Genomic DNA, 14,567 nt, shown 5'->3' on the forward strand with positions numbered 1-14,567 from the left:
CATCCTCTTCCTTCCTCTTCTCCAGGGGTATTTCCGGGTTTCCCATTAGGAATCCCCCCCCCCCCCCCCGCCAACCGCCGTTTTCCCGGCTCAGAGTTAAAATTTAGCCCGTCAACTCTGTTTCTTTCTTCAAAGCTGCCTGACCTGCTGAGCATTTCCAGCACTTTCTATTTTTATTTCAGATTTCCAGCATCTGCAGTATTTTGCTTTTATAATAGATTGAACATTGCTTGTCAGTATGTTCTTTCAATTTCACATCAGCCAATTGCTTTTTCAGTGAAATTGCTAAATGATTTTAATAGCATACATGGATAAAAAGAGTGTAAATGAGTAAACATAGTTGGATCTATACAAGCAAAGAAATAAAGCCATTCTAGGCACACACACCCTGCAGTCAATAATAACACAAACTGTACCTCACGGGAGGTTTGGATTTCATTGTATATTTCCATTCTATGTTTATTATGAACTTTTGTTTCACAATATTTCTCACAAACCTTTGTGATCAGTGGCAGCATTTCAAACGGAGAGATTATCTGAACTTATTAAAGACTGCAGCTTGTTCCTTCTGTTATTCTGAGCTGCTAAAAGCTATTTAGTTTAGAGAAATGCTTTATGTCGTGACAAGATTAGCTGTCGCCTGAAAAGCCTGATGGAGCAAAAAACTTTTGATTAGATTTATTAAACAAAAGTTTCTGTAAGAAGTATTTAAACTTACTTGCAGAAAATCACTGAAGGCACATTCTTTCGTTTGTCAGGTTTCGGAGGATTATTATGAAACTTACAAGGGAATAAATTCCACAACTTATGGTAATGCAATGTTAGAATTTTCACTGTTGTCATAGAACCTGATTAAATTTTATGTAATAAAGCAAAACAAAAAGCTTTACCCGAAAGCTTACTGAGCTGACATGTCCCTTGGAGCCTTGGGGGATAAGGATGGTGAGTGGAAAAATGTATTAGGGCAACATTGATCAAAGGGGGGGGGGGGGTATCTGTATTTGGCAATGGTATAGTTAAGCAGGCCTTGAAACCACAGTTCAGTAATTTGTGTGTTTATCAGCAAGCTAAAATCAACATGTATAAGTCTGAGCTTTGAAATCATGCTAAAGCATCTTTAAGGTATTTTTTATTTGCCTGGCGTTTTGCTCCAAATGTAACAAGTGAAAATTTGCACTTTCATATGTTGCCATTGTTTAATGTTTATTTAGTAATGTACACAAAATAGCTAGTGCAGCTGTATTTCTTTTATTTATCAGCGCAATCGGGTGGAGTCGACTGAACCGGTGCAAAAGATCGGGGAATTTTAAACGTAAGTGAGTTACGCTCAAAACCTATGCTCGTGTTTTCCGCGATCTTTTACGCTGGTTCAAGATTCAATTCGCCCAAATCAGGCCCCGCCCACAAAACTGGCCATGCCCCCAGGTCAAAATTGCGAGATTGGACTAGTTTGGGAAGGCCTGTGTGCTGATATTGTTAGGCACATTTTAAAAGGGTTTTCATAGCAAAAAATATTTAATTTACTAAGAAACTGACCAGTGTACACCAATGAAACTATTAAATGGTTCAGCATAGTTTTTTAAGTACTTTTCAGTGATTTTAAATCAGGTTACTCACAGGTGGAGGATTCGATACCCATATTAAAAATGCTTACTTTTGATGATAAACTCATTTTCAGTTGTATTAATAAAACTGCACCAAGTTACCACTCTTAAATACATCGATGGATGAAAGAAACCCAATTACGTTCTATTACACTGCCAGATTACGTTGGTTCATGGAAGATTTTACGTTTGTGATTATGTAAATTAATTTTAGCAGAACTTGAAGCCTAACCGAACTAACGCAATTTCAAGTGCATTTTGGGCACTATTTCCCGATTGCGCCCAAAGTGGAAACTCTACCCCATTATTTAAGCATTTTTTTTTAGTAACATTAAACATTAGTTCATAAGTTTATATTTTTCATTCTCATTATAAAAGCCCACCTCTTAATCAATGCAATAGCCTTATTAATTGGTATTGCAGGAAAGAGTTGCTGTATTCAATCTCTATTAAACTTTGAAAGGAGTTAGAATTTGCTCAAAACATTGTGGGCTAGAAATTGGATCGTCTAGCGCCCATTGTTTCGGCGCTACGCGGTCTATTGAAATGCCAAGATGGCGTCTTGGCTGTGCACGCACTTTTCTAGCGTGACGTGTGCCAGACGCTATCTTGGTATAGGTATTAGTGCATGCGCAGAGAGCAAACGCCGGCAGCATGTAAAGTAAGGAGAAAATGGATACAAGCAACGCTGATTTAAAGTGATAGACAACATTTTGGGACTTAGCGCTCCACTCAACTCACAGTCTTAACCGCGACCATCTGAACATGTCTTAGAGTGCCTGGAGGACCCCCCACCAGTGCTATTTGAAGGGATCATGCAGGATTTATAGGTTAGTTGCTGGATTATTGCATCTGGCTGCTGATGCATTTGTAATTGTTTTTGGAAGTCTCTTAGACTTGAATACTAGGACAAGGGGACATAGCCAAACATTTAGAGCCAGGACGTGCAGGAGTGAAGTTAGGAAACGCTTCTACATGCAAAGGGTGGTAGAAATTTGGAACGCTCTTCTGCAGACGGCAGTTGATGCTAGCTCAATTATGAATTTTAAATCTGAGATTGATAGATTTCTGTGAACCAAGGATACCAAGGGATATGGGCCTAAGTTGGGTATATGGAGTTAGGTCACAGGTCAACCATGATCTCATTGAATGACGCAACAGGCTCAAGGGGCTAAATACCACTGACACTTGCGGCCTCCTGTTATGTGCCACGTTCTTCTGCAAGAAAGCGGGATGTATGTTTGGGCGATGTGCCTCTCATGGTTAAATAGCTGCCAGTGTGTGTGGCCTGTGAGTTGTGGGTGGGTGGCTTGTAACAGTGGTGATGTGTAAGGGTGAGAGGAAGCATCTGATTGGCAGAATTGAGTACTGATGGAAAGAGATTGTTGGTATGTGGGTAATTGGGGGGGTGTAGTGCGTGGAGCAGTGGATGCAGTTGGTAGGAAATGCCACTTGAGCAGGTCAGAGGCTGGGTATTCTCCTGCAAGTGACTCACCTCCTGACTCCCCAAAGCCTTTCCACCATCTACAAGGCACAAATCAGGAGTATGATGGAATAATCTCCATTTGTCTGGATGAGTGCAGTTCCAACAACACTCAAGAAGCTCGACACCATCCAGGACAAAGCAGCCCACTTGATTGGCACCTCATCCACCACCCTGAACATTCACTCCCTTCACCACCGGCGCACCGTGGCTGCAGTGTGTATCATCTACAAGATGCACTGCAGCAACTCACCAAGGCTTCTTCAACAGCACTTCCCAAACCCGCAACCTCTACCACTTCGAAGGACAATGGCAGCAGGCACATGGGAACAGCACCACCTGCACATTCCCCTGCAAGTCATATACCATCCTGACTTGGAAATATATCGCTGCTCCTTCATCGTCGCTGGGTCAAAATCCTGGAACTCCCTACCTAACAGCACTATGGGAGAACCTTCACCACACGGACTGCAGTGGTTCAAGAAGGCGGCTCTTCACTACCTTCTCAAGGGCAATTAGGGATGGGCAACAAATGCTCGCCTTGCCAGCGACACCCACATTCCATGAATGAATAAAAAAAAAGCATTGAACTTCTTCCTGCATTGCATCCATGTTCGTGGTGCTGTGCGCCTGGTATTGATTTTGTCCCCCGCTGCCTCCCACTGCCTTTTGAGCATATGTCTGGAGGACCTCTTTCCCCATTGTGGATACAGGATGTCCCTCTTTCTGTCCACCTCTTGCACCAAGGCTTCTAGTGTATCAGCAGAGAATCATGGTGCACGCAATCTCGCAGGCCTGGTACAAACTCTGATCGGCATGTTGGTGAGGTCTAGCATGAAGATTGGAGGATGTGGAATTTAGTAGTGCGCAACTTTTAGTCAATGTTTCAACATAAGTCATCAGTTTGTAAACATAGGGACAGGACCTGCATTTGTGTTTTACCTGTGCAATGTCTGATCTCCGTTCAGACTCTGTGCAGACAGCAGACTGTTATTTTCAGCAAATAACAGGTGCCGGCTACCTTTAAGAGATTTTAAGAGACAGCCTCCCTTTAAGGATTTGGGCTTCCCCTGCTGGTGGAACGTGAGCATTTCCTGGAATCCTTGCGTGAGGCCTGGGACGCCAAATTGGGCATGTAGCGCCCGTTGTTTCCACGTGACACGGCCTCTTCGACATCCAAGATGGTGTCTTGGATGCGCATGCACGTTTCCAGCGTGACGTGTGCCAGTCACCATTTTGGTATAGGAGTTAGCACAGGTGCAGATAATGAACGCTGGAATCATGTAAATTAGGAAGAAAATGACTTCAATCAGTGTACAACGCTGATTTAAAGTGATAGACTCCATTTTGGGACTTAATGCTCAACTCAACGCACAGTCTTAACCCCGACCATCTGAACATGTCTTAGAGTGCCAGGGGGACCCCCCCCCCCCCAAACCAGCGCTATTTAAAGGGACCATGCAGCATTTACAGGTTAGTGGCTAGATATTGCTTCTGGCTGCCGAGACATTTGTAACTGTTTCTGCTACACTTGAATACTAGGACGTGGGGATATAGCCTAACATTTAGAGCCAGGAAGTGCAGGAGTGAAGTTAGGAAATGCTTCTACACGCAAAGGGTGGGAGAAGTTTGGAACGCTCTTCTGCAAACAGCAGTTAATGCTAGCTCAATTGAGAATTCTAAATCTGAGATTGATAGATTTCAGTGAACCAAGGTTATTAAGGGATATGGGGCTAAGGCGGGTATATAGAGTTAGGTCACAAGTCCCCCCTGAACTGATCGAATGGTGGAACAGGCTCGAGGGGCAAAATGCCACCGCCACTTGCTGCCTCCTGATATGTGCCAGCTTGTCCTGCAAGAAAGCGGGACGTGTGTCTGGGTGATGTGCCTATCATGGTTGAATAGCTGCCAGTGTGTGTGGCCTGTGAGTTGTTGGTGGGCGGCTTGCAATGGTGGTAATATGTAAGGGTGAGAGGATTGAGTACTGATGGAAAGAGTTTGTTGGTATGTGGGTGATGGGGGTGTAGTGTGTGGAGCAGTGGATGAGGCTAGTGGGGTAGTTGTTAGTAGATACCACTTGACAGTTGACCTCGCTCGCCTTGACCGCTTATGTCAAAGCATTGAACTTCCTCCTGTACTGCATCCATGTTCATAATGCTGTGCGCCTGGCATTGACTTCATTCCCTACTGCCTCCCACTGCCTTTTGCGTGTATGCCTGGAGGGCCTCTTGCTCCCCACTCCCACCCCTGCAGATATAGGATGTCCCTCCTTCTGTCCACCTCTTTCATCAAGGCCTCTGGTGCATTAGCAGAGAACCTTGGTGCACGGACACTCAGATCAGCAGATTGGTGAGGTCTGGCATGCAGATTGGAGGATGTGTGATTTAGTGGCGCGCAACCTTTATTCAATGTTTTAACGTCACTCATTAGTATGTAAGAATTGGGATGGGACCTGCATCTGTGCTTTACGTGTGCAATGTCTGATCTCCGTTCAGACTCTGTGCAGACAGCAGGCTGTTATATTCAGCAAATAATAGGTACCAGCTACCTATAAGAGATTTCTAACAGACAGCCTGCCTTTAAGAGTTTGGAGCTTCCCACGGCTGGTGGAAAGTGTGAATTGCATGGAATCCTTGTTCAACATTGATTTCCAATGCAGATTGCAGGTAAGTCCTCAGGCCTGACAAAAATCTCGTCCTGCCTGTGCAGGGACTTTGGGCGCGGGGTAATAGCGGATCGTGCTACTCCGGCCCAAAAACAGGCCCTATCCAATTTTTCCCCCCTGGTTTTTAACGCTGCTGTCAGGTAAGCACTCAGGCCGGATGAATGTTTCGTCCTGCCTGTGCAGGAAGCGCCGGGCGTGGATTAGTCGTGGATCATGCTACCCACGCCCGATTATTGGCCTTGTCCAATTTAACCACCATTATTTTATACTTCTAACAATGAAGGAAACATTGAAGGAATTGTAAGGCAATAATTAACATTTGAAATTTTGTCTAGAGTTGGAAGTGAGTTAAAACAGAAATCTGCAACTTTGCTTATGTAACACAGGTCAAGTAATGTAGGTTTTTATATTTTAATGTATGTGAGTTTTGGTTTCCTGAGAAAAAGTCCATTTTATAAACAATATTGTAGCTGGCAGTATTGGGCTGACTTTGATGAAAGTATCTGTGTGGCTGCATAAAAGTAGCTTTTTTAACTGCACCTGGCTAATTCCCACACTGGATTGAGAAATAGAGAGAGAGAGATGCCTGTGTATTAAAAGAGAAATGTAACAAAATAATTGCAGAACACAACACAGAATATTTATGTGGGATCTATAGAATAGAAAATGTACGTGCTTTCTTCCTCCTGTGACATAGCCGTTCTCAGTCCTTTGTTACTTTATGAGCTTTCTCCCAAATCTCTTTAGCTGTATTTGCAGCAAAGGCAGACATATGCTTCCTATGATCAGAAACTTATATCCTTAGTGTGCTATGAATGGGAATAGTGTGCTACAGGATTGACTTTTTACTCAGATATTTTGCACTGACGGTTGCATGAGATGCCCACTAAGCACTCCCGTCCTCTTTGAATTTTGCAATACACTACACTGTCAGATTGTAGGATAAAACCAATAGTTTGAATTTAATTAAAAGATTTATAATTACACAGAAGCAAAAGGAAAATAGAAGAGTAATCAGTGATACAACAGCTTAACTAATGAGCGACTTTAAACTGTCTCAAAGATATTACAAAAATGTTTGAAATCTTCTATTACTTTCCAAAATCTTTTTACTGAATCTTTAATGATTATAATCTAAGTGCTTTGGTTCTTCAACCCATGTAGTCCCTTCTCACTACCATCATATGGAAATAGTTTGTTGAAACAAGTGAACTGAGAACTGTGGAATGGGGAAAACCAACTACTCTTCTTCTTTATGCAGGTTTTTAACATTTCATATGAAAGGAGTTCTTCCACGCTTGGCATGTAAGCATGCTCTTCATCAATTTTAGTTCTCAGGCGGATGGAGTGCAAACTGACAACATGGGATCTTATTATCTTCTAACACTTGACTTATATGTCAAATATTATGGTCTTGAAAATAACTGTAAACAATTTTACAACACCAAGTTATAGTCCAACAATTTTATTTTTAATTCCACAAGCTTTCGGAGGCTTCCTCCTTCCTCAGGTGAACGGTATGGAAATGACATTTTCGAATCCTTCGCATTTTAAAATCACAGAACAATGCCTGGTGATTACTGCCCGTTGCCAAGGCAATCACAGTGAGCAGACAGAAAGGTGTCACCTAAAAAGGCCACCGAATATACAAACCCCCCAAAAAAAAGAGAGAGAGAGAAGGAAGACAGTCAATGACCCGTTATATTAAAAACAGATAACATTTGTTCGCTGGTGGGGTTACGTGTAGTGTGACATGAACCCAAGATCCCGGTTGAGGCCGTCCTCATGGGTGCGGAACTTGGCTATCAATTTCTGCTCGACAATTTTGCGTTGTCGTGTGTCTCGAAGGCCGCCTTGGAGTATGCTTACCCGAATGTCCATGACTGCTGAAGTGTTCCCCGACAGGGAGAGAACCCTTCTGTTTGGCGATTGTTGCGCGGTGTCCGTTCATCCGTTGTCGCAGCGTCTGCATGGTCTCGCCAATGTACCATGCTCTGGGGCATCCTTTCCTGCAACGTATGAGGTAGACAACGTTGGCCGAGTCACAGGAGTATGAACCGTGCACCTGGTGGGTGGTGTCCTCTCGTGTGATGGTGGTATCTGTGTCGATGATCTGGCATGTCTTGCAGAGGTTACCGTGGCAGGGTTGTGTGGTGTCGTGGACGCTGTTCTCCTGAAGGCTGGGTAATTTGCTGCGAACGATGGTTTGTTTGAGGTTGGGTGGCTGTTTAAAAGCGAGTAGTGGAGGTGTGGGGATGGCCATAGCGAGGTGTTCGTCATCATTGATGACATGTTGAAGGCTGCGGAGAACATGGCATGTTCTCCGCAGCCTTCAACATGCCCCATGTTCTCCGCAGCCTTCAACATGTCATCAATGATGACGAACACCTCGCTATGGCCATCCCCACACCTCCACTACTCGCCTTTAAACAGCCACCCAACCTCAAACAAACCATCGTTCGCAGCAAATTACCCAGCCTTCAGGAGAACAGCGTCCACGACACCACACAACCCTGCCACGGTAACCTCTGCAAGACATGCCAGATCATCAACACAGATACCACCATTACACGAGAGGACACCACCCACCAGGTGCACGGTTCATACTCCTGTGACTCGGCCAACGTTGTCTACCTCATACGTTGTAGGAAAGGATACCCCAGAGCATGGTACATTGGCGAGACCATGCAGACGCTGCGACAACGGATGAACGGACACCGCGCAACAATCGCCAAACAAGAGGGTTCTCTCCCTGTCGGGGAACACTTCAGCAGTTATGGACATTCAGCCACCGACCTTCGGGTAAGCATACTCCAAGGCGGCCTTCGAGACACACGACAACGCAAAATCGTCGAGCAGAAATTGATAGCCAAGTTCCGCACCCATGAGGACGGCCTCAACCGGGATCTTGGGTTCATGTCACACTACATGTAACCCCACCAGCGAACAAATGTTATCTGTTTTTAATATAACGGGTCATTGACTGTCTTCCTTCTCTCTTTTTTTTGGGGGGTTTGTATATTCGGTGGCCTTTTTAGGTGACACCTTTCTGTCTGCTCACTGTGATTGCCTTGGCAACGGGCAGTAATCACCAGGCATTGTTCTGTGATTTTAAAATGCGAAGGATTCGAAAATGTCATTTCCATACCGTTCACCTGAGGAAGGAGGAAGCCTCCGAAAGCTTGTGGAATTAAAAATAAATTTGTTGGACTACAACTTGGTGTTGTAAAATTGTTTACAATTGTCAACCCCAGTCCATCACCGGCATCTCCACATCTTGAAAATAACTGTTAGCGACTGGTCTACATCTGGAAGCTCGGTGCGCAACTAGCATTTCAAAGCCAAGAGAGAATTCCCGATGCAATTAACATATAATGACATCCCTCCCAGGAGACTGGGTGGTTCAACAGTCCCTCCAGAAAAGTACATATCCGTATACAGTAGTCGTGTATTGCTTTAATTCACTTCTCCCAAACAAAGAGAAACACAAGTCCTTTGATAAAACAGCTAACAGAGTTCCATTTTAAATACATAATATATTTGTTCTAATTGGATAGCCTGGTGATGCAGGTTAGAATAATGGAGCCTGGTCTTCAATTGCTTCCAAGCCTTTATTCACCAACATCCACATTACACACCCTCCTATTAATGGATACAAGCGAGTCCCCAATTGATACCCACCACCTGAATACAATTAACACTAATTGATATAAATCACTTGGGTACAATTACCAATATTGGCCTATCTAAAATTTCATATAAAAGAGTAATTGGTAGCAGGAAATAAAAACAGAAAATGCTGGAAACACTCGGCAGGTCAGGCCGCACCTGTGAAGAGAGAAACAGAGTTAATGTTTCAGGTCGATGACCTTTCATCTGAACTGGAAGAAGTTAGAGATTTAACAGTTTTTAAGCAAGTACAGAGCTGGGGAAAAAAGGGGGGTGGTGGGTGGTGGGGGTGGGGGGCAGAGGAAAGAACAAAGTGGAAGGTCTGTGATAGGGTGGAGGGCAGGAGTGATTAAATGACAAAAGGGATGACAAAAAATTGGTACAGAGCCACCAGCTGGCCAGAACATGGAACCGCAGGACAATTTAACCCAAGCTTTTTAATAAGGAATTGCAGTCATAGGCTTTTCAGACTGAAAAATGTGTCAAAGGGCTGAGTGTTCTGAATGGGAAAACCCCATTACAGCGACTCCTGAAGGCATCACAGGCCATTACAAATATAATGAGGTGTGCAGACAATGTAGAATGAAATCTCCATAAAGAATGTTGACAGGATATGCCAGTTTTAATAATATTCTAGTTGATTACCTGTGGCATTGCACACGGAGAGTCAAGACCCACTGCAGTATTCAAGTCAAGCAAGGTTAATGGGCAGAGGCAATAATTAGACCCAGTAAGGGTGGGTGGGAGAGAAGGGGAAATGGAAGACGGGCAGTTGGGGAGAGGAGGAGGATGAGGTTCAATGGAAGGAGATGGACAAGGTGGGGAGAGGGAGGAAAGTGGAGAATGGGGTGAGGGTGAGGGGCATGGGGTCAGAGGAAAAAAGACAGGGAAACTACCTCAATGGGGAAGAGGCCTGCATATTCTTGCAGTGATGGGGGAGGGCATATATAGGGAGAAGGGAAGGGCAATGGAGGAGGAAAGGGGATGTTGGAAGAGAGACAAGAGAGGGGAGATGGAAGAGGACATGGGAATGAGGAAGGGATCCGGAAAGGGAGGAGGGAATGGTTACTGGGTAGGCGAGGAAGCAAAGGTGGGGGGAAGAAGCTGGTAAATTCTCTTATTCTTCCATGGAGTGGCCCCGTGACCAATGTCAATGAAGCATCAGCTAGGGCTTCAGAGCTTGGGATGGGTGGGGGGTAGGGGTCAGTGGGGGTGTGAAGAGGGAATGCTGGAAACTGGGCCTTCAATGAAGTAGAGCCCAAAAACAATTGCAGACTGGAGTGTGTGCAGGCAGGCAGCTGGGTATTTCAGGGATTGTGATTGCATTTTCATTCCAGAGACAGGATGTCGAGTAGGCTGCTCTGCAGGGAACAAAAAAGGGAGAGAAAGATTTGCAGTCGATGAGTTGGAGTGGCCAAGTATCAGGCTGAAGTGGCAAATATTGCAGATCTACAACAGGCCAGAAGAATATATTTTAGCAAGAGCGGGTACTAGAGAATATCACGCTGGGGATTGGCAGTGGCTGGCAAGAACGGGTCGCCAACGGAGGGCAAGGGATCAGAAGTAACGGTGATCAGGCCACAACATTAAAAAATAATGACATACAAATTATTAAAATAAAAGATATAGAAAATACCGATCACTTTGATTTAAATGAAAAAAGTAATTAACTTGAACATTCTTAAGAGGTGGGGAGGGAGTGTGAACAGCTGGCTGGAGACTCTATGGAGGAAGGCAGAGAACAAATTTTGGGGTAAAATGTTACCTGGAAGGTGTAAATATCGTTATGTAGTTCAAATACAAAATATAAAGTAGTTACAATTTAAGTAAACTATGGATCTCACCTGGTTACTCAAGTTGCACATCGTGACAGAGAGACTTGGAGCTGAGAAGAAGAATAAGAGCGTTACCCTGCAGCCAGAGCTTGAAACCAGGACCAAAAACAATAACAACTTGTATTTATATAGTGCCTTTAACATAGTAAAATGCCCCAAAGCACTTCACAGGAGCATTAGCAGACAAAATTTGACATTGAGCCACTTAAAGAGATATTGGGCCAGAATCGCGGAATGGCATGGCATGGCTCTCTGCAGCTCCTGTGAATTAAAAGAATGAAGAAACTTACTACGGGCTCTGCGGCATTCACTTGCTCGATTTTGAAGTTTCGTGAGGTGTGTGCTGTCAATTCATCCTCTCAGCAACATAAAGTGATTCATATGGGACACTCTGTGGGAATGGAAGACACGCCCACAGAATCTGTCAGGAAGAGACGTCACGCCTACAAGCAGGCAAGCAGACTTCATTCATTTAAAGTTAATATTCTGTATGTCACTGTAACTAAAAAGTTAACATTTTAAAAATAAAAAGCCAACCAAATAATTGAATTAAATTAAAGAGACAAATAAAAAAAATAACTTTTTAATTTAAATTTTTTTTAATGATCAGAAAGTATTACAATAAGGAGTAATATGACATTCCACATTTTTTAAATTTAATTTTTAGTTGTTTGGCAGTCACTAACGGTCATTGCGCTTTTAAAAAGTAGTGTAGACCTGATATTTTTCAGCGTGCCTTTTGGTGGCGTAAGTAGTTACGTTCCAGCTGGGCAGATGGGCAAGTTTATGATTTTTCAGTGATTTCAATGATTGTACCGTTTGATTCCCCTTTAATTCGCAGCTCTCAAATCGCTGGCGAACCAATAGGAGCAAGTTCACGATTTCCGGGGTTTAGTGCACACGTGCAAATGCATGAACTTGCTCCTTTGATTCGCCGTTGAAGACAGAGGATGCCGTTGAGGTACCCCGTTGTTTGGTGAGCAATTTCTAGACCATTAGGAAAGGTGACCAAAAGCTTGGTCAAAGAGGTAGGTTTTAAGAAGCATCTTACAGGAAGATAGAGAGATGGAAAGGTTTAGGGAGGGAATTCCAGAGCTTAGGGCCTAGGCAGCTAAAAGCACGGCCACCAATGGTAGAGTAATGGAAATCGGGGATCACAAGAGGCCGGAAGTGGAGGAACGCAGAAATCTCAGAGGGTTGTAAGGCTAGAGGAAGTTACAGAGATAGGGAGGGGCGAGGCCATGGAGGGACGTGAACAATAGGATGAAAATTTTAAACTTGAGGCTTTGCTGGGCTGGATGCCAATGTAGGTCAGCGAGCACAGGAATGATGGGTGAAGGGGACTTGGTACGAGTTAGGATACGGGCAGCAGACTTCTGGATAAGCTGAAGTTTTTGGAGGGTGGAAAGTGGGAGGCCGGCCAGTTAGTTAGAAATAGTTAGTTCTGGAGGTATCAAAAGCATGGATGAGGGTTTCAGCAGCAGATGGGCTGAGGCAAGGGCGGAGACGGGTGATATTATGGAGGTGGGAGTAGGCGGTCTTCTAGCGTAACAACAGTCTTTGTCACAATAATGGAAAAGTCCTATTAAAAGCATGACGGGACAAACATCTTCAGATCTGTGCACAATTAATCATGATAGAGCCATAGCCATTGTTGACAGGATTTTTGAATGGATAGATGACAAGACATACCATTTCTAAATTTCATGGAGTGGTGTACCTCCCCCCACCCCCCCGACCCTGCCTTCCCCTTTTTGAACAGTGATGGCCAAGGCCACTATTTTACGGTGACTAAATAAATAAATTCTGTTTTTGCTACATGGAATTGAAGGACTTTGTGATGTTTTGGTGATTGTATTCCACATTTTCAATTGTCCATTTTTGCATGAAAATCAAAAGCTTTGGGAATAGGAAATGTACTGTGTGCTAGAATTGTGGGACAAGAATCACAGTGAAGATGTAATGATTTTGACAATACTAAAGATTGATCAAGAAATAAAGGTAAGTACAGCTGAGGGAGGCCATTTGTCTCATCTCCCCTAGATTTCAATGTAAGGTTGAGCTTGATGGGCCAAATGGTTTCCCTCATCTGTACTTATCTCTGTGAAACAGTTTATGAATGATTACAGGGAAGTATATTCAGTATATAATGTAATGTTACACAAACAGATGTTCCATAATGTACCATAAGGAACTTTTACTGTTGATACAATACAAATTCAATTTTCAGATCAATACTGCAGCCCTACACTTTTACCAGTGGATGTCACTGTTGAATATTTATTTTCTTATATTAGGAGCAGATACTCTGATCAGGTGCAGAGACAACAGTGACAATATGTTCAAAAGCCTCATTAATACCTCAGTTTGAATTTAAATTTATGTAACAGACATAAATCGGGGATTACCTGTGCTTTTTGCTGAGAATATGCAGATGGCTTTGCATACACATAATAAATAGATGCTGGAGAGATGCTGGCCATTGAGAGCTGAATTCTTAAAAGTATGCATTTGGATTTGAAGTTACTTTAATAGTTCTTTTTGGATTCATTTGCCTGCATTTTTACTGTAGCATATTTTTGCTTACCAAATGCAAGAAGATTGGAATACCATTTGGTATTCGTCTTATACTCAGAAATTTGGAGGAGAAGACCAGTTTCTGTAGAGAGATCTGAGGCAGATACAATTACCCTAGAAGCATTCCTGCACCCACCATTACTCTGGGAATCTGGTATATATGGGTAAATTTTAACCCCACGAACGGGTGGGTTGGGGCGGGTGAGAAGGTAAAATTCGTAAAAAAGTAAAACTCGACCCCAACCCGTCTCCAAACCACTCAATTCCGGTTTTAATGGAGGCGGGTCAAGGGGCGGATGACCAACCTGCTCTCAGGAGGTGGGTCGGTCAGTGAAATCTTTTAAGGAGGCTGCGAGCCTCCATTTTGACAGGTTTTTTATTTTTAACTCCTGGGGGCCAGGATTCCTGGGCCTTCTGTTTCACACCACGTAAGCCCTTCTGTGCTCACCCCTTCCCTCCCAGAACCATGATAGGGTCCCCCTTGTCCCCACCTTCCACCCCACCAGCCTCCACATTCAATGTATTATCCTCCTCCATTTCCGCCACCTCCAGCATGATCCCACTACCAAACACATCTTCCCCTCCCCTCCCCTTTCAGCATTGCGAAGGGACCGCTCCCTCCGCGACACTCTGGTCCACTCGTCCAACACCCGATCTCCTCCCCACGGCACCTTCCCATGCGAACGCAGGAGATGCAACACCTGCCCTTTCACCTCCTCCCTTCCCACCGTCCA

This window comes from Heptranchias perlo, chromosome 1, assembly GCF_035084215.1.
Source record: "Heptranchias perlo isolate sHepPer1 chromosome 1, sHepPer1.hap1, whole genome shotgun sequence".
NCBI classification, from domain to species: Eukaryota; Metazoa; Chordata; class Chondrichthyes; order Hexanchiformes; family Hexanchidae; genus Heptranchias; species Heptranchias perlo.